The sequence below is a fragment of the Primulina tabacum genome, chromosome 16 (genome assembly GCF_025594145.1).
Source record: "Primulina tabacum isolate GXHZ01 chromosome 16, ASM2559414v2, whole genome shotgun sequence".
Taxonomy (NCBI): Eukaryota; Viridiplantae; Streptophyta; class Magnoliopsida; order Lamiales; family Gesneriaceae; genus Primulina; species Primulina tabacum.
The window spans coordinates 5,264,191-5,285,328 of NC_134565.1; the positions used below are offsets into that span (position 1 = coordinate 5,264,191).

The 21,138-nt window shown below is 35.4% G+C and overlaps 1 non-coding gene across 1 annotated transcript; it reads left to right on the top strand.

The window, feature by feature from the left end:
* The first annotated feature begins 2,301 nt into the window (after window positions 1–2,301).
* On the top strand, window positions 2,302–2,406 carry LOC142530256 (small nucleolar RNA R71). Its single transcript, XR_012816096.1, has one exon. It is a non-coding gene; the product is annotated as a small nucleolar RNA R71 (small nucleolar RNA).
* Window positions 2,407–21,138: the final 18,732 nt, after the last annotated feature.

Genomic DNA, 21,138 nt, shown 5'->3' on the forward strand with positions numbered 1-21,138 from the left:
TGATTTGGTTATACCCCGAATACCCATCCGAAAAACAATAAAACTCATGACCCGCTAACCTCTCAAGCATTTGATCAATGAAAGGCAGTGGAAAGTGATCTTTACGGGTAGCATCATTTAATTTCATATAATCAATGCACACACGCCATCCCGTAACTGTCCTAGTGGATATTAATTCATTTAGTTTATTTGTGATAACAGTAATCCCACCATTTTCGCCACACATTGAACATGACTTACCCATGCACTATCAGATATAGGATAGATAATACATGCATCAAGGAGTTTGATAGTTTCTACTTTTACTACCTCTTGCATCTTTGGATTCAGTCTTCTCTGAGGTTGCACAAGAGGTGAGTACTTGTCTTCCATCAATATCTTGTGCATGCAGACTGATGGATTGATCCCTTTGATATCCGCCACTTTCCATGCAATGCACTCTTGTGCGCTTTCAAGACTTTCAGCAGTTTGTCCTCCATCATATCTGTCAAAGAAAAAGAAATAATCACATGAAGTTTATTATTCTCACCTAGATAGATGTATTTCAGATGTGGAGGTAATGACTTGAGCTCCAGAGTTGGTGGCTTCTCTAGGCTTGACTTCTGAGGGGTCAAGTCTCTTCGATCCCCCAAGTCCTCTAATCTCATCCTTATTGGCCTTTTCCATGGCTGGTTGGCATTGAGGTATGCCACTATTTTGGTTTTCTCTGCATCCAATTCGTCTTCTCTTAATTCAGTAGTGAGAGTGGCTTCCAAAGGGTCCCTAAGAGCATCCTGTACATAGTTAGACACAAGAGAATCAAAAGCATCAATTCTATAAAAACTGTCAGAATGCAGTGCATGTGTGCTTAAGTGCATTAAAAACGTCAAAAGTAATCTCCTCTTCTCCTACTCTCAATCTCAACTTCTCTTCCTGCACATCAATTAGAGCCTTGCCAGTTGCAAGGAACAGTTTCTCCAAAATCAAAGGCATCTCCATATCCTCCTCCATGTGGAGCACCACGAAATCTGCAGAAAAATTGAATTTGTCCACTTTCACTAGCACATCCTCAATCACTCTCCGTGGATACTTGACAGATCTGTCTGCTAGCTGTAAATAAATCCTCGTTGGCTTAGGTTTCTCCCAATCCAAGTTTCCTAAATACAGACAAAGGTATAATATTAATACTCGCACCAAGATCACATAAGGCTTTATGAAAAACAACATCACCAATCATGCAAGGAATAGAAAAAATCCCTGGATCCTTAAGTTTTGGTGGGATCTTGTTTTGCACCAAAGCAGAGCAATTTTCAGTTAGATTCACCGTCATGTGATCCTCCAATTTTCTTTTGTTTGCTAAGATGTCCTTCAAAAATTTAGCATAACTAGGCATTTGCATCAAATCATTGGCAAAAGGAATATTGATATGAAATTTTTTAAATACCTCAAGAAACTTACCGAATTGCGCATCAAATTTTGCTTTTTTCAATGCTGCAGGGAAGGGAGGAGGTATAACAATTTTTGATTGTGCAGTGGGTGCTGGTGTAGTGTTAGACTTTCCCACTCTTCAACTCGATGGCCTTCACTTGCTCTTTTGGATTGTTCTCTGTGTTACTTGGCAAGGTTCCCGGTTCTCTACTTGATATCATCTTAGCTAACTGTCCAATCTGATTCTCTAGCCTTTTTATCGATGCATCTTGGTTTTAGAGTCTAGTTTCAGTGGACGAGATAAACTTAGACATCATTTGCTCCAAATTAGACTTTTCTTCTCTAGGAGGGTCAGATCTGTACATCGATTGTTTCCCATATGTTTGTCATCCTTGTGGTCGATTCTGACTGTTTTGACCACCCCATGAGAAGTTGGGATGTTGCCTCCATCAAAGATTATATGTGTTCGAATACGGATCATTCCTTGGACGGTTTTGGACTCCCACTTGATTCACTGGTGCCCCTTCTTGCACATAGAAGGGATTGTCATCTTGACAGTCCTTCACAAAGTGTTCACCTCCACACTTATCACAGAATATCTCTTAAAGACACATAGTCGTGCCACCCATATTCAAGCCGTCCAATTTCCTGTTCAAGACATCAATTTGTGCAGTAATAACAGAAAGGTTAGTTACATGGTGAACTCTTGCACTTCTCCGCTGGTTGTTCCTTTCAGATTGAGGATGATAGCTGCTAGCAGCCATCTCCTCCAATAACTCGTATCCTGCCTCAGCAGTTTTTCTCAAGAGATTTCCACAAGCAGCATCATCTATCATAGTACGATTAGGAGTAAGCAAGTCATAGTAAAAGGTTTGAACGACTAACCCAAGTGGCAGTTCGTGATGAGGGCATCTTCGTAATAGATCTTTAAACGCTCCCATGCCTCATATAAAGACTCCTGCTCGAATTGAGCAAATGTGGTGATGTCTGCCCGCAGCTTCATGGTCTTAGATGGAGGAAAGTATTTAATGATAAACACTTTCGCCATGTCCTCCCATGTGGTGATCGAACCTACAGGCAAAATTTAACCATGTTTTAGCTTTGTCACGTAAGGAGAAAGGAAATAAACGCAACCTAATAGCATCATCAAAAACTCCATTAAATTTAAAAGTATCGCAAATTTCATGGAAATCTGCTATGTGCGTGTTCGGGTCATCTACTGCAGATCCTTCAAACTGGACTATATTCTGAATCATCTGAATTATAGCTAGCTTGATTTCGAAGTGGTTTTCCCTGCACAATAGGCCTCACACTGCTGGGGCGTGCACCATCCAAAGAAATCTGGGCATACTCTAGCATCGGTATGCGGCGTGGCATCTAAGCATGTCTATCTTCATGGTGTTCCTCCTCATGCTCGTGCTCATGCCTCTCCATCAGTTCCTTCAGTCTCTGCTGTTGTCTTCTTCTGCGGAAAGTTCTTTCAATCTCAGGGTCAAACTGCTCAAGCTCCACGTCGAGTGACTTTGGCATGCACTAGAAAATATATCTGAAATAGAATATGGAGTATTAGCTCAAGAAAAATAAAACAATGCTAAAGAAAATAACTAAAAATAAAATTGTGAATTAACAGTCCCCGGCAGCGACGCCAAAAACTTGATCAAACAAAACTTGCATTGTGGAATCCTTAATAAAAATATGATTTGTATTCTCGAAAATTAATCACAAGTGCACGATGTCAAGTAATAGTATAATGTACGTGAGTACGAGTATCGTTCCACTGAATACTGTATTTTACAATTATTATTTTCAGTTATCAGATCTTTAGCAACGAAATTTGAATGGTTGTTTATTACTACTATGCTCAAATAAAAATGTAAATAAAAATGTTCTGGAATTAAATAATGAGATATAATATCTAGAATGGTTAATTAAAATTCAATGAGAAATGAATTTATTGGGAATTCCAGTTCACCTACCCCTCGTTCATTAATTAATTCGTTCGATAGTGATTTACGCTTCCGACATGATTTCCTATTCAATTGAACACGCCTTCTCAAGCTATGTCAAACTAATTCTACTCAGTGAAATAATTAAATGTCTTTAATTATTTATCAAGAGTGAATCGCATATCGATCTATGAACTCCCCTAGTTTTCGCCCTACAGGACTATAACTATCGGCGCGTATCCAATTTCATATGTATATGTAAATTGCAGATCCACGGACTATGCTACTCGTTCCTATCACAAGTTATTCTCTCGAACTCACTCGCAATATAAGATTATTATTAAAGTTAGCTACGCTTTAATAATCGTAATAAAAACAGTAGTATACTCAAGAATAAATCAATACCAACATGTGAATTAATCAAATCAAAGTTCGGGGTAGGATCCCCTTAAATCCCAACAAATATTGTAGTTTAGCTACTCGAATTCATAGTGAAATTAATCACCACAATGTTTAAATGATAAAAACTAGATTAGAATACTAGACGAGACGAGATATGCGAAGAACGATGCCCGGAAAGCTTCGAATCTTCAACTCCAAGCAATTGCTCCAAGCTTTTCTCCTTCTCTAGGCTCCTTGACTCCTGAATAGTCCCTGAATATCTTCCCAAATCGTCCCCTCTATCAGCTTCCTTTCAAAATTTAGGAAAAAGATCAGCAGCAAATCTTTCCAAAAATCAAACGCGCCCGGGCGGACATAAGTTTCCACCCGGGCGGATGGCTTGCGCAAATCTGGTTTTAATTTTTCATTCTTTGCGCCCAAGCGGACATAAGTATGCGCTCGGACGGAGGTCTCTCGCAAATTTTCTTTTTTCCTCACGCCTTGAAGGCGCCCAGGCGGACATAAATATGCGCCCGGGCAAAGGTCTCCCGCACATGATGCATTTTCTTCAGTTTAATCACAAATCTCCTACATTTTCACCCACGAGACACATGAGCAACAATAAAATATAATATATGACAGAATGTCACAGAATGTATGCAATCTAAACGAATTGTGCAACACAATGAGTTATCACATAATATGAAAAACACGTAAAATCCACCTACATCATTCATCACTCAAATTCATCTTCTTCGATATGCTGTTGAAACTTCTCTGCAATTTTTTGGATGAGTTTTTTTGTAAAGCCAAGATAAGTGGTGAAGAAAAGAAAGAGGAAGGAGAATGAAAAGAAGGATCGAGGATGTGATAGTGTAGCAGCAGCGATTCAGACTGAATCATTCAGTGCTTTGGGATTTTCCTGATGGTGTTTTTGGTTAAGGTCGAGAAAATGGTGAAGAAGAAGAGAGAGGAAGCACAATGACGGTGGTTATAGGAGGTGACAATTAAAAAAATTATAAAGGAAATCTGTAAATAAATGAGTAAATATTAGATCAGGGAGTGTAAAATAAAAATGGGCAACTTGTGATTCAGTACCCATTTTTTATCCAATTTGGTTTTGATACCCAAATTCCAAAACTACCCTTTAAACCTTTATTTCAAATAATTGATTTTTCTTTTAAATAATGGCACATCATGCTTCCGTAAAATAAATTAAATCTTATACCTTTTTGACAGGAGTACCATCGGGTTATATCCACCGTATTTTACGAACTGCTCCTCACAGTCCAACCACGCGATCGCAATCGATGGTTACCGACGCAGATTCCTTCAGCAGTACTTGGCACAACTCTAATTCGTTTCCTACCTTAGAGTGTACAATATAAGATAAAATTTTTAAAATAATACATGAGAGGGGCTAAGAGCAAAGATCTCTTTATTCAAACACAAACATTTATTAATACATTGAAACCTCCTGTAGAGGAGGAGGAACTTGTTTAGCTACTGATAGTAGCCGAAACTTGAAAACACATGAAGAGAAAATATTACAAATTTTTCTTGAAAGAAATGAGAAAATTGTTCTTCCTTCATGCCTTATTTATAGAAGGCTCCTTCGGATTTGAAACACGGATTCCAAATCTTGATAAGCCTTTACAGCTTGCATATGGACCATGTAGTGGTTGAGTGGTCCTCTTAAGATGGTCCCTCCATCTTTCTTGATTTGTCTTTTTCTAGATCATTAATCTAGAAACAGTCATTTCTTGAATTTTTATCTGTCGGCATAAATAGTTTATATGCACCTGGATCAGATCAGCTTGCATCTCTCTTCCTGTTTCTTCGAGCCTTTTCTGAAATTCTTTAAAATTTTTCAGCTCTTTTCTTGTTTTCTTAATCCTTTTTCTGGAAACTCTGAGGCATGAAAAATACATTTTGTTTCCAATTTGGTTTAAGTCTAGTGTGATTTACTGGTTCCCGTTTGGTCTTATTTATAGATTTAATTGGGTCCAGTTTCCTGTCTTTTTATTAGATTTCCATTATCTTTAAAGATAAGGAATCCAATGTCTTTTGTCATTTTTCACCTATTATTGGTGGTTCTTGTTCTTTTTCCACCGCTTATTGGTGGTCCTTGAATTTCACTCACATGGTTTGTTCACATGGTGGTCCTTCTTTTCTTGGTGGGATGATCACATGCCCATTTTCAACTTTGTCGAGGAATCTTTGGCTTTTTGTATCCTCGAGGAAAATGTGCTGGTGGTCCTTCCCTGCTTGTTCTTGTTTCGGTAAAATGTTTCCGATCAGATCTCAGTTTGAAACCTTTACCGAATTCTGGTTCTTTCTGATTCTGGCATTCACGACAGATGTTTTCTGACCATCTTCCTACATGTGACATATTGCAGAATTTCCGACGAGTTTCTTTACTTGCCGGCAGCTTGCTGTTCCACAGAAGATTTCTTTTCTTTTCAAATATTTCTTCTGCAAAACTTGTAGTTTTTCTTGTCATTGTATTTAACAGGAACGATCCATTCAAAGAATTTTGATAAAACTTGAATGGGAACTTAACTTTGTCCATCTCAGTGAGACAGATCCATAAACCCCATGCTCTTCTGGTTGAAATATCGTCTTCAGTAATTGAAGCAATCAGGGGTGTTTCTTCTGTCGGAGGGTCCTTGATAAATTTCTGAATATTTGTATCTGGCCTCCTTAACTTGATGAAATGAAAGGCTTCGTGTGAACCTTTCCCTGCTGGTTCTGGTGCTGCAATGAAAAAAGTATAGCTCCAAAACATCTCCTCTGGACAAATAATCGTTATTCGCCCAAGTTTCATGAACAGCTTCCTGGATCCATTTAGGTAATCCTGAGATTTCCGAAAAGTTGGGTGATGTGGTATAAACTGAGGCAAGGGCCCCGAATTCATACCAGGCTTTGACCTCCTTGGGATATGAATTAGGTTTCATCCATACCCTAGGATATTTCCCTGAAACATCAACCCTATTGGTAGCTGGGTTAATGCCAACTCTTGTTTTTAATTTCTCCCAGTTTTGTTGGTAAACATGAAATGGAGAAATTGTAACTTCATTAGTACCAACCTTAGATTTGCCTTTGTCAGTACGAGGCCTAAGGTTGATCTCTTCCTCTTCAATCCCCGAGGTGAAGTGTTGACTTGATGACTCAAGATAAGGATCAGGAGTCTCAATTTTTGTTTCAGCCAACTCATCTGGAGATGATCCCGACTTAACACTTGTGCTAGGGGTATTTGAATCCCCTGCTCCAGGTATAGACTCCTGTACTCGAAAACTCTCCATTTGAGAAACCAATGGCTTCTCAATGCCTTGGGGGATAGGCCTTTGTGTTACAGACCATAACTGAGTATACGCCTGTAAGCATCCTGTAATTCGATCAAAGACAACTCTCTTATCGGCTTGTTGTAGTCTTCCCACAACTTCTGCGTTTACGACTAGCTTGTTAAACTCGTTTTGAAGCATTTCAAGGTGTTCCCTCAAATGCCTCTGCATCTTGATGATGGCATCGATATCACCACTGACCATCTCTTGTTAAAAAATCTGCAAGAATATTTTCATGAGATTTTATTATCACAATATCAAAATTATAATTCTGACATAGTGCCTACCACCTTAATAATCTAGCCTTCTCTGGTTTAGACTCAATTCTATTCCGTAAAAAAGCTTTTACTGGTGTGTTATCAACTTTCAAAGTAAATTTCTTTGCAAGTAAAAATAATGGCCATTTTTCAAAAGCCCTTTTTACTGCATAAAATTCTTTCTCGTTGATATGCCATCTGATGGCCTCTGCATCTGAGAATAACCCACTGCAATATCTACATGGTTGTTCTCCATCTGGTGTGAGCTTAGTAAGAACTGCTGCCCACCAATGATCACTGGCATCAGTATATAATACCAGATCGTCTTCATCTTGAGGAATCACCATTTTTGGAAGATTCTTACAAATCTCCTTCAAATAGACAAGTCCTTCTGTGTGCTCTTTTGTCCATATAAATCTTGCATCTTTTTTCAATAATGGACTAAACACTTTTCCAGCAAAATTAACAACTCCTAGAAAACTTTGAAGTTGTTTCTTGTCTTTGAGACTTTCTGGAAAATTCTGTACCTTTTCGACTATGTGGTCTTGCAGAATTATTCATGACTCATCGATTTCAATTCCGAGGAATTCAATCTTTCTTGTTGCAATGACTGCTTTCTTTTCAGATAAAACCAATCCTTCTTTTTTTACAAACCTTAGAGAAAATCTCCAAGTGTTTAACATGTTCATTCATATTTCTAGATGCTATTAAAACATCGTCAATATAAACAAACATAAATTTAAAATAATCTTTAAAAAGACTATCCATTTTTCTTTGAAATATCTGAGGTAAATTAGCCAATCCCATTGGTAATACTTCCCAAATATAATGTCCTTGAGGTGTGGAGAAAGCTGTAAATTTCTTGCTTTCTTCCTGCATCCGAATTTGGTAAAATCCGGACTTACAGTCAAACTTAGAGAATATCTTGGTGTTGCATATGCAACTAATCAAGTGTTCTCTACTAGGTATAAAATACCCATCAAACTCCATAATCTTATTAATTTTTCATAATTAATAACCAGTCTGGGTTTACCTCGTTTTATCTCACCATGATTTCTTACGAGAAAACATGGACTGCTATATGGTGACATACCGGCTTTAATCAAACCAAGGCCCAAATGTTCCTTAATTATAATCTGCATATCCCTTTGATCAATGATATTCATTGGGATACGCTTACAACGGACAAATTCATAATCTTTTCCTTTCTTAATCTTAAGGCACGCTTTGAGTTGATTTCTGTCCCACCATGCCAAGGGATCTTCATTGTAATTTTCTTTGATCCTTTTCTTGACATCTTCTAATGATACCTTAGATTCGAACTCTACTTCATTCGTTTGTAGAGTTATCTTAAGGCATTTTATATCTTCTGGTTGGAGTACTTTGTCTGCTCTTAACTGGAGCATTGTTTCTCCAAACCGTCTAGAATCCTTCATTTTTGGGTTCAAAAGTTGTCCTGAATCACCACGCTTGCTGCGAAACTGGATCGGCAATTTTCTGTAAAATGCCTCTCGTAGTCTCTGGACTATGATTTTGTGATCACAAGGTGTTGTGAACACTAATCTTCTAGTCTCATTTTCTTGAGTATAAGATTTGAACATCTGTAGGAAATTATTTCCTAACAATATGTCAGCTCATGTATCATGAAAATAAATTGGTGGTGTTTTAACCTTGTACCAAGGTGTTTGCCCAGCACCGCCAATCATGATTTCGGTCATCTTAATCCCTTTACATAAGATTAAGATTCTTCTAGGAAAAATCTCTTCCAGCAATCTTTGGTAACTCTTCTTCCAAATTATTTGGAAAAACACCTCTTTTTGCTGTACAGATTCCAGCACCTGAATCAATATAAGCAGCAAAGTATTCTGCCTTATATTGTTCATACAACATTCCTACTGGAATGTATATGGAGAATGGACTTGTGGTCATTGGATTTTCCACATCTTATCTTCTGCCATAAACTTCATTCCATATTCTAGACGTTTCCAAGGTTTGTGTTCCTCGAGAAACTCTAGTCCAAGAATCAGTTGATCTGATTCTTTCCCTGGAATTCCTTGAATATGAACTTCCAATTCTCCAATATTAATCAGTCCTTGGTAAGTTCCTATCATAGGTTGTTCCAAATAGTATATTGAATTACAAGGACATTGATTCCTTTGCTTAGTAATATCAAATACCATTTCTATTTCCTTCCACCCTTCTGGGCATCTAAGTTTTCCCATTGTAGAAAAACATTTCGGCTCCTGTTGGTTTTCTATGACAGGCATTTTTCCCCACCTGTAACTCGTTATTCTATCTCCCTGAAAAGATAGTCTTCTTGATTCCAATCTAAGACTTTGATTCCTTTGTAGAATCGGTTTGTCTTGTATTTGGATATATATTTCCTGTATTAAAGAAACTCAACTCTTTCTGGATAAATTGTCTGAGCAATTTTTCCAAAAATCTCAGGGATTTCAATGAACTCATTTCTAATAAACAACTCAGAATGATGTGTATTAGATATAGCATATGAAATCTGGTAAGTAATTGAATATGGTCTATTACCTTTCTTCATCAACCTCTTTTCCTTGAAATTCTGATGTAATAACAAGGCTCGGCTGAAATCTCGATCTGCTAGGTTGTAGGCTATCCTTGGATAGATTACTCCTACAATCTTTCCTGCACAGAGATTTCCTGAGATTGTTCCCAATACTGAATCTTGTAAATTCCCCATTCTTTTATCGCATATAGCAATATCAATAGGCGAATCTATTCCTTCTTTGAAAGTAGCTTTCATCATAATTTGGATTGCTCCAATATGAATCCAGGACATAGTCCGTGCTACTTCTATCTTGAGTTTTTGTAATTCTTCCTTAATTTTTTCAGAAGGAAGTAACTGCATCTACATTCTATTTCCTGTAAGTTCCATCGGGATTGCCATTTCCCTTCTAGAAACTTTATAGATTAGATGATGCTTTCTGTTTCTTAGGCCAAGACTTCCTAAGAACTTTTCTACCTGTCTTGCAGAGAAACCTTGATATCTCTGTAGACTAGGATTTTCTCTCATGATCCTTTGGACCATATTATGGGATATTGTTGTCTGGCTGAAGAATCCAGAAAAATCTTCATGTGTTTCGTGTCGAAACACCTTGTCCTCAGTCAGATTCCGATTCTGTTCCATCAGATTCTCCCTGACTTAAGACCTCTTCTTCTTCATATATACTTTCATCCGAGGTAATGTCCTCGAATCTGTATACCTGAATAAGATCTTGGTAATAAACTGCTTGTTCAATATCCAGGGTTGGATCGAAGCGTTTAATACCTCTTTTTCATTTTCTGGATAGTTGGTCGAGATATGACCTCTTGCTCCACATGTCCAGCAATTATAATCCTTGAAACTTTCATTTGCTCGAGTATGGGCTCTTCTGAAAGTTTTCTTCGTAGGTGTTCTTCCTGTGCTTCGAGATGTACTCGATGCTTGAGATGATATCCTACTCCTTGATGATCCACTTCTTTGTCCAGATTTATAAGATCTAGGCTTTCTGTCTAGACCATATAGTTCTTGGTTTCCAAGAACTTCTTCCACTTCGTGCATAAGGATGAGTTCTAAAATCTTTCCTCTTATGCTTCTATGGTTTACTTCCAATAATTGTTGGAAGATCATTTTCCTTACAACACAAAGGAGTTCTTTTGTTAATACCCCTTAGTCGTTTGTAATTCTTTTGTAATGCTGTCATATGGCACCATTCCTGCCAATTTTCTTTTAAGGAAAGAGGCTCTTCTTGCCAACGTATCTGGATTTTCAGGTAAGTATTTCCTTATGAGCATTTCTCTCCAGGGAATTGGCATTTTTACGAAGAAAAGCTGCATGGCTATATCTTCTTCGACTCCTGAATTTCATCGATATTTAGTGAATAACATAATATATTCATCTACTAAACATATATCGTGTAATTCAAGACTATACAGAGCCTGAGTATATTTCTTCCTCTTCTCTATATCTTGACTGTTGAAATAGTCTACCCCTATAAATTGTGCTTTAAATAGGGTAGCCATTTTTCCGGCTATCTCGCTTAGAGATTCTCTGGCTAGGACTGACTCTTTCATTTCTAATGAAGTCATGTCCCAAGCAATTTTCACTGATCTCATAAGACTCATTTCTAGAAGTTTAATGAATCCTTCTTTGTTGAGATCAAGTGTTCCTACTGCAATTCTCATAGCAGATGTCCAATCATCTATGAAATCTTCTCTGTTTTTGAAATCTAATACGTCAAGGTTAAGCATAACCCCTTAAGGATGTATAGGATCTAAAAAAGTCTTCCCATAGGGTGTTTGGTGCAAGGGAATTTGATTTCTCCTTGACCTTGTTCCCGCTGGGTGTGATTCTCCACTAGTATGAAATCAGATTGAGATTCTCTCATGTTCACATTCTGATATCCCACACTTTCCCTTGGTGGTTCCTGAGAAGATGACCAAGTTATAGAAGGTATTTCACCTCCTGCTGTGTTCATCTTTAGATCTACCACTTTGAGATTTGCGAAAGATTCCGCAAGCTCTTGTAGATCCTCCAGACCAATCCTTTCCAAAGTTGTCATCAGATAAATTTCTTTTCTGAGAGAGATTTAATTAGATTGATCATATTTTCTTCTTCAGTCAAAGGTTTCGTCACCACTCTGGCCTTTCCTTGTTGATGTAACAAGGGTTCAGTACCAAATGAGGGTGGTAACCATCTTCCTGAAGTTCTTTTACTAGAACTTGGTTGTTGTTCTAGTTTCTGAATTCTTGTTTGAATATCCATTAATATTCCAAGAATTTTTTCCTGGTTTTTAAGGATTTCTTCAACTCGTTGAGGTACAAAATATAGCATGTTGCCATAATTTTTTATGATTTTCTGGATTTCTCTAAGATCTAAATAGAGCTTAGATGAATCTGGTACTATCTCCAGAAACTTATTTGCCTGAATCATAAGTTTACCTGAAAATTTACCTGAGGATGCTGAGGCGTCCCTTTCTGTTTCTGATATCTAACAATAGTTAGATAAACTTGTATATATTCCAAAATATTGTAATAAATCTTGTAAATTATTTTTCTCGAACCTAAGTTCGGATTCATAATTTTTCGAAATTCTCCTCATCAAACATTTTAGTTTCTCTTGTAAAATTAAATCGTGTGTGTGTTTGAAATAAATTAACCTGCTCTGATACCATTTTCGGGAGCGCGGGGATCAGTTAAAATCAAATAGGGAGTAAGGGTAAATTTGGCATTTTTGAAGAAATATTCTCTCTCCATGTACTAAAACCCAAGTCTTTTTATAAGATGTACCTGAATCCTAATTTACCCAATAAAAATTTTGATGTGTCAGAGAGTCCAAATAAAAAAATTCTGACATAGGGACAGAACACCAATTTCATTTTCTGAATTTGGATTTTTCTCCAATTGTCCCTTTTTGTAATTTAATATTACTATTTTAATATATATATATTTATTTAAATATTCTTAGGTTTTTAATTGAATAATACCAAAATTAAAAACAAATTTTCAAACTGATAATGCTTTCATGTTTAAAAATAAAATAAAAATTTTGTGGTTTTTGACATGGGAGCAATTTGTTTCTCATTTTTAAGATTTAATTTGTAAGATATTTTGAATTATTACTATATGATAAAATTTATATCGATTGTATTCGTTATTGAGATATTTTATTTTTTCAAATTTAAAATCCAGGTCTTTATATTTTTAATCGTAAAATTTTAATTGTCAAATTATTTGAAATGAATAATGAATAAAGGCAACTGTGGAGAAATAATTTCTTTCCAAAAAGGTATGATAAATGCGTTAATATTTTTAATAATTATTTACACTGTTTATATCAAGCATAATTTAAAATATACCATGTTGACTTTATTTTTTATATTTAAAAAATTATATTTCAACATGTATATATTTAAAAACAAAACTCAAGAAAAAATGTTATAGATTTTGGTATAATTAGTAATAAAAATATTTAACGACTGAAATATTTGGTCAAGAGCTTCAATTTACAAGTTCAATTAGATGTCAAAATTTTAATTACATAATTAATTTAAGCAATTTTTAAAATAAAATTTTCTTAAATTATTTATTAAAAATTTCTTAAATTAATTATGTAATTTACATTGATATTTACTTTTTCTACCAAATATGCTCATATCTAAAGTGAATGAATCGAGCAAAATCACTAATTTTTCGAATCGGTTCGAAAAATATATGATTAGTAGTCGAAATTTTCTAGCACGACATCTATTATTATAAATATTATTTAATATTCACACAATAAGTTTTACTCTACATGCATGATGTGAATTTTGAGAAAACACCGAAGAAAGCTTATGGGTTTAAGGGGCTGAATCAATAAAATTAAGAGTTGAAAATTAAAGATACTCTCTAATTATTTATATATTATAGTTAAATGTATAATATCATTATATTTAATTCAGCATTACATGGATCTCTATGTATGGGAATATCTTAAGTTCGAATGCTTCAAAGGTTCAAGTAGAACTGGCCACGTGACGGGTCTAGGTCAAGAATATGTCAACCCTTAACCGGCCCGTGGCAAGTTACGGTCCAGTTTGCGAACTCGACGGTTCGGATCTGGGCTTGGTTATTGTCGGATCCGGTTCATCCATTAATTTTTTATTTTATTAAAAAATAATAATTTTTTAATAAACATTTAAATAATAAAAATATATAAATTAATAAAAAAAGATACTGCACTTGTAAAAACTCTGTCAAATATTTCCTAAATTAAAAAAACATATATCTCTAAATAAAAATATATCTCTGCAAAAGTCTTCAATGAATTAAACAACAATTAGGACTCCTAAAATATGATATTATCAATATTTATCATTATAAATCTAATCTCCAATCATCATAATTTTCGCTACTTTTTGGTCTCTACAGTCACATGATATGATCACGACTTACTATAGAACTTCTTTTGTTTTGTTCTTCTTTCAAAGCTCCATTTTGCTCAATCACTCGCATTTCATCTCATCGTTGTCCCGGATGTTCTCTCGGTTTATTCTTGGTCTTCTTCATCGCTTTTAGTAAATTGTGTCCTGCTAACGGCTTTTGACCAATCATTGAGAAAACATCGGGCTTCCAAATTTCTGGCCTTAAGTTAGAAGGTATTTCATCCAATGTATTTCGTCTTATACTAAAATTTTTCTCTACTGCAACTGTTGAAATAGGGTGGGCTAGGATTTCTTTTGCTATTATAAACAAAATTGGATATATTTGTGTTTTTTGTATCCATCATCGTAATATGTTGAAAGCTTCTACATTTGTATCACTAAAGTCAAAAGTAGTGGTAAAATAATTCTCAAGTTCTTGATTGGAACTTGAGGATCCTTATAAACGTTTTGTTTGCACCCTTAATAAAAATTTTGATTTAGTAAGTTTAAAATTATTACTACTAGTGTAGTGGATTGTGTTTCATGTGGCATAATTTGTCCACCATATTTGGTGTTATATTCATTATAAATATCATATAAATAGGTTTTAACATTAAACAAAACCAATGAAATAGATGGAACAGTTTTCGTTGTAGGGTCTAAAGAATCATAATATAATATTAACATTTCTTATAAACCGATTAATTTAAATATAAGATTCAAAACAAAAATATTTCAAAAAAATATTTTCTCATTTTGTTTTCATAGCATAAATACATTGAACTAAAATATAATCGCTAGATTTAATATATTCAGTAAATATACATGCAATGTCGCAACAATGTGTTAAATCTAAATTAGAAGTGGGATAATAAACACAGTTATAATTTATCACTAGCATCATTAAAAATTTTTAAAATGTCACAAATACCGGTACATATGTTCCATTGATTTGAAAATAAACAAATATAACGAGCTTGAACATATTGATTAAAAATATACATAATAAATTTTTATATTCAAATGACGATAATAACAATTTATATGTTGAACTCCAAAAAGTTGGAACGTCTCGTGCAATCTGTCTAGGTTTCATGTCATTTATTTTACAAAGTTTACCCCATTGTTTCTTAACTTCATATGTATCCATAGTTAATGAATTACTGTCCTAATTGGTTGAATATGTGACTAAATTTTTTAGTTCATCTTGAACACACAAATTTAATATATGGCATGTGCACATGATATAAAAAAATATTTACCACTTAGTGATCTTTTACATATTTGAATAAGCTCAGTAATACGAAAAGTATTTGTACTAGCATTATGAAAAAAAGTCGGAAAAATTTAAGAAATTAGATCATATTCTTCTAAAATAACAAATATAACATGAGAAATATTTTGTGTCGTGCGTGGTTCGTTAAAACATCTATGTAAGCATTTTTTTTAGTGTTCCAAAAACTATCAATCCAATTGCATGTACTACCTGTATATGAACAACATTGTCAATCAACACTCCAAATATCCGAACACAAGGAAACTTTATCATTTAAACTAGCAAATTCTTTAATTAATTCTTTTTTGTACAACGAATAATTTTTTAAGTGCATAATTTGTGGAATACGTCTAATAGAAAGATTTGCACTTGTAAAAATTCAATTTTTAAAAGATAATTTATCAGTCAAAGAAAGTTGTATAACAGCATAAAATTTAGTTCTTTCTTCTCTAAATTTAGCTTCGGATTTATTGCGAATCATTACTCGATTCAAAAGATAATGTCGAAATTTGATTTTGAGAACGAAAAATACCAATTTTCACCAGATTATTATTCTCGGCATGCCGCGTTAAAGTTTCATTGCCACCTCCTTGTTGAAATATTTGCATTTAGATTGCAAATCATCGAAGAAAAGCAGTCACCTTTTCGAAATATTGATAAAGATATCAGATGTCGGAAGAGACACGGCTCAAGTTTCACTTTTTGGCGCTATTGAATTGCTCATACTTTCTTGACTTTGATTATGATGTTTGATGAGCCTCTTGTTTTCTTTTTTGATGTTCCTCATCGCAAAAATCGAGATCATAATCGTCAACATTGAATGAAGAAAAATCTCGATGATCGAACTCGAGTGACATAATTCCATTTCCCTTTGCAACATATTCATTGACCATCAACAACCACAAAATCATGGTTGTTGATTCCAAAGTCAATAATAAAAATAATTATCAAATGATCGACCCGATGGGTTGAACGGTCACTAAATCATGATCTTTGATTCTCTAACGGCCACATTATCGGTTGATTGTGGTTGTTGATTTAAAATTAAAAAAATTAAAAATGGTCGACCCGTCAGGTCAAACCAGTCCAACCCAATGGGTCGACAGGTTTTCTACCCGTAAACCATATTCGAACCATCCTACGGTCACGATTCCGAATAAAACCTATTGACCTGGTTCTAGTTCGGGTCTGGGTCAGACTCCAGCCCTGTTAGGTGAGATTTATTTAATGGGGTGAGACCCACATTAAATAAAATAATATTAAATCACATATCCCACATCGAATGTTTACAAAAGTTGCAGGAGGGAATTAGTTATAAATAGAGCTCAATTCCTTCGGTTATTGTATCCCAAAATCAAAAGTTTTTCAGCTTTGATAAAAAGATAGTGCATAGAAAAAAAGAGTGCATTTTTTTCTTGAGTGAGGAAATTCTCTTGTGTGAGTTAGAGAAATTATTTTCTCGGCATACTCGAGGTTTGGAGTGAGAAATATTGAATGTATTGGTGTATATACTTGTTGTAATATTTCTTCCAGTTATAAAAGTTGCAGTTGCTCCGTAGACGTAGCCTATATTGGGTGAACCACTGTAAATCTCTGTGTTCTTGTTGGTTATTTTATTCCGCATTTTTGGGTACTATATTATCATTGTGGTCGGCATAGCTTCGGTGTAATTTCCCAACAACTGGTATCAGAGCCTTGTTGTGAAAATTCTTAAGAATTCTGAGTATGCTCTGTGGTTGCAGCTTTGTCTGATCTTCCACATCAAAAAAGATTTTTTAGATTTTTTTCTAAGGCTAGAGAAGTGATGGCTGGAGATGATGGATCGGGACCGGGAATCAACAAGTTCGACAGAACAGATTTTTCGTTCTGGGGGTTACAGATAATTAATTATAGCAAGAAGTTGCATCAACCTCTATCAGGAAAGAAACCGGAAAAGATGGAGGATGATGACTGGAAGCTTATTAACCGACAAGTGTTAGGTGTAATACGATTTACCATAACGAAAAACGTGGCACATGACGTGGCGGAGGCAAAAACAACGGAGGAGATGATGTCCATTTTGTCGGACATGTACGAAAAGCCATCGACAAATAATAAAGTACATCTCATGAAGAAGTTATTTAACTTGAAGATGAGAGAAGATGCATCGGTGGCTAAACACATCAATGAATTCAACACGATTGTTTCACAGCTAACATCAGTTGAAATTAAATTTGATGATGAGATTCGGGCACTTATTCTTTTGACGTCTTTACCAGACATTTGGGAACCAATGCGGGCAACAGTTAGCAACTCTGTTGGAAAAAGAAAGCTACAATTCAATGATGTCAGAGATCAAATTCTTGCTGGAGAAGTTCGCAAGATGGATTCTGGTGAAGGAACATCATCAAGTTCTGCTCTAAATATCGAGAATAGAGGAATGGGCAGCAGTGACGAAAAAGAGTTTTAACCAATGGCATGGTAAATCCAAGTCAAGAAATGAAAAAGACAATAACACATTTAAAAAAATGTGAAGTGCTGGAGTTGTGGTTAGACTGGTCATTTGAAAAAAAATTGCAAATCAACAAAGAACGACGCTAATGTTTTTACTGAGGAGGTACATGATGCTCTATTACTATCCATGGAAAGCCCGGTTGATTCTTGGGTTATGGACTCGGGAGCTTCGTTTCATACCACTAGGTAATCGTGATGTATTCGATAATTACATTGCGGGAGATTATGGAAAAGTTTTCCTGGCTGATGGAAAACCTTTGGAAATAATTGGTATGGGTGATATCCGGATGAAGATGACAAATGGATCGGTCTGGAAAATCAACAAAGTAAGGCATGTACCAAAGTTGACACACAATCTGATTTCAGTGGGACAGCTTGACGACGAAGGTCATAAGGTGAACTTTGGTGATGGTTCTTGGGAAGTGAAAAAGGGAGCCATGATTGTTGCTCGAGGAAAGAAAACTGGAACACTTTATACGACTTCCAGGTTGAGAAATAAATTAGCGGATGTGGATGCTAGAGCTAATTCAAGTCTATGGCATAGTAGGCTTGGGGATATGAGTGAGAAGGGAATGAAAATGCTTGTTTCAAACGGAAAGCTACCGGAATTAAAGATCGTTGAACACAAGCTGTATTTTTTTGGAAAGCAGAAAAAAGTGAGCTTTTCAAAAGAGGTTGGAGAACCGAAATCGGCGGATTTGGAGCTGGTACATACTGATGTATGTGGACCATCTCCTGTGACATCCCTTGGAGATCACTCAAGATATTATAGAACTACTGTTAACGATTCGAACAGGAAATTTTGGGTTTATTTTGTGAAAAATAAATCATATGTTTATGAGACCTTTAAAAAGTGGGAGTTAGCCATGGAAGATGTGATGGATTCACTGTCATCCAATCACATGTAGGAGTTGTCAGAACTTCCTGAAGGTAAAAGGTTTTACATAGCAAGTGGGAGTACCGGTTAAAACATGACGGTAGCAAGCGGTACAACGAAATACTTGTTGGAAAAGGTGAAAAAGAAGTCAATGGTTACATTGATATTTTCTCTCTGGTGGTAAAGTTAACTACTATCAGGACTGTACTTGGATTGATGGTAAAAGAAGATTTACATCTGGAACAGTTAGATTAAAGATGACGTTTCTTCATGGTAAGCTAGATGAAGAAATGAATCAATCACAGGGATTTGAAGTATGAGGGAAAGAGAAAATGATGTGCAAACTTCAGAAGAGCTTGTATGGTCTCAAACAAGCTCGAAGACAGTGGTACAAGAAGTTTGATAGTGTAATGAATAATGATGGTTTTCTGAGGTATCAGGCTGATCACTATTGTTATGTGAAGCTTGATGGTTATTATATCATACTACTGATATATGTTGATGATATGTTGATAGCAGGAGTTTGTCTGGAGGAGATTGATAAACTCAAGAAAGAGTTATCAAATGAATTTGCTTTGAAGGATTTGGGTGCTGTAAAACAGATCCTTGGAATGGAGATCCTTAGAGATCGGGTGAATGGAATCTTGAAGCTTGAGAAGATTCCTGGAAGCAAGAATCCAGCTGATATGCTCACGAATGATGTTATCATTGAAAAACTGAAGTTGTGTTTGGCTTCAGTTGGTCTCCTGGACTAACAAAGGAGATATGAGCTGCTGCACTGATGTTGTGAACACATGATTGAAATCAAGTCTTCAAGTAGGAGAATTGTTAGGTGAGACTTATTTAATGGGGTGAGGCCCACATTAAATAAAATAATATTAAATCACATATCCCACATCGAATGTTTACAAAAGTTGCAGGTGGGAATTAGTTATAAATAGAGCTCAATTCCTTCAGTTATTGTATTTCAAAATCAAAAGCTTTTCAGCTTTGATAAAAAGATAGTGCATAGAAAAAAAGAGTGTATTTTTTTCTTGAGTGTGGAAATTCTCTTGTGTGAGTTAGAGAAATTATTTTCTCGGTATACTCGGGGTTGGGAGTGAGAAATATTGAGTGTATTGGTATATACACTTGTTATAATATTTCTTCCGGTTATAAAAGTTGCAGTTGCTCCATGGACAGTGGCCTATATTGGGTGAACCACGTAAATCTTTGTGTTCTTGTTGGTTATTTTATTCCGCATTTTTGGGTACTATATTATCATCGTGGTCGGCATCGCTTCGATGTAATTTCCCAACACACCCTTGTCCCAGTCCAGGTTCAAGCAAGTCAAACAACCACCAAGAAATATTGCACAGTTGGTAATTGATTCAATAACCCAAAAAAAATTAATAATAAACAGGATTCAACATCCAAGATGATAATAGTGCAACAAAATAAGATCCAAAACGAAGATGATGAAAATATATTTTAGTATCCAGAGAAAATGATTAATAAAAAAAGTTAGAGAAAAATATTGAATTATTAAGATAAATGAAAGACAATTTAAAAGAAATCTATGCTTCAAACCATGTTTGTATGAAATATGTCAATGATATATATGTACAGGTATATTTGTAGTATTAACATTAAAATACATTAATTCGAAAAATGACACGACACTAATTCAACAGATCTCAACAATTTGCTTCCACGTGCAACTTCACTTTTTTGTCTAAATAAAATCACTTTTATAAAAAAAATACAAATTTTCTAACCAATGGGCAAAATTTACAAATGGTTGGCATAGGAAAATTGTTTGTATTTCAATGATTCATCCCTTCTTTTACACTGTTAATGTCCTTTTCAAACTCCTTGAGTTCCGAACTTCAATGGTCTTTCCCAATGTTGTAGTTTGATCATTTTCCTTTGTTCCATTTGCGTATTTGGTTGGCCCCTCCACATTTTATTTCCTTGTGAAGGTGTAGGTTGTGTTTCATGGAGGTAAAATGATGTTCGATGTGTGTTACATTTGCATCTACGGCTGGCCCCTCCACATTTTGTTTCCCTGTCAACAAGGTGGACGATGGTGCGTTTAATGGAGATGAAATGATGTTGTCTGATGTTTTACCGATATCTTGCACGGTAAAGAACTTAGAAGACGCAGCACCTTCACAGTTGGATTTGATGTGAGAGAGGACTGTGTTTTCAAAGGCCTCATTGAAAAATTTTTCCTTCCAACCGTAAAATTTGAGGATATT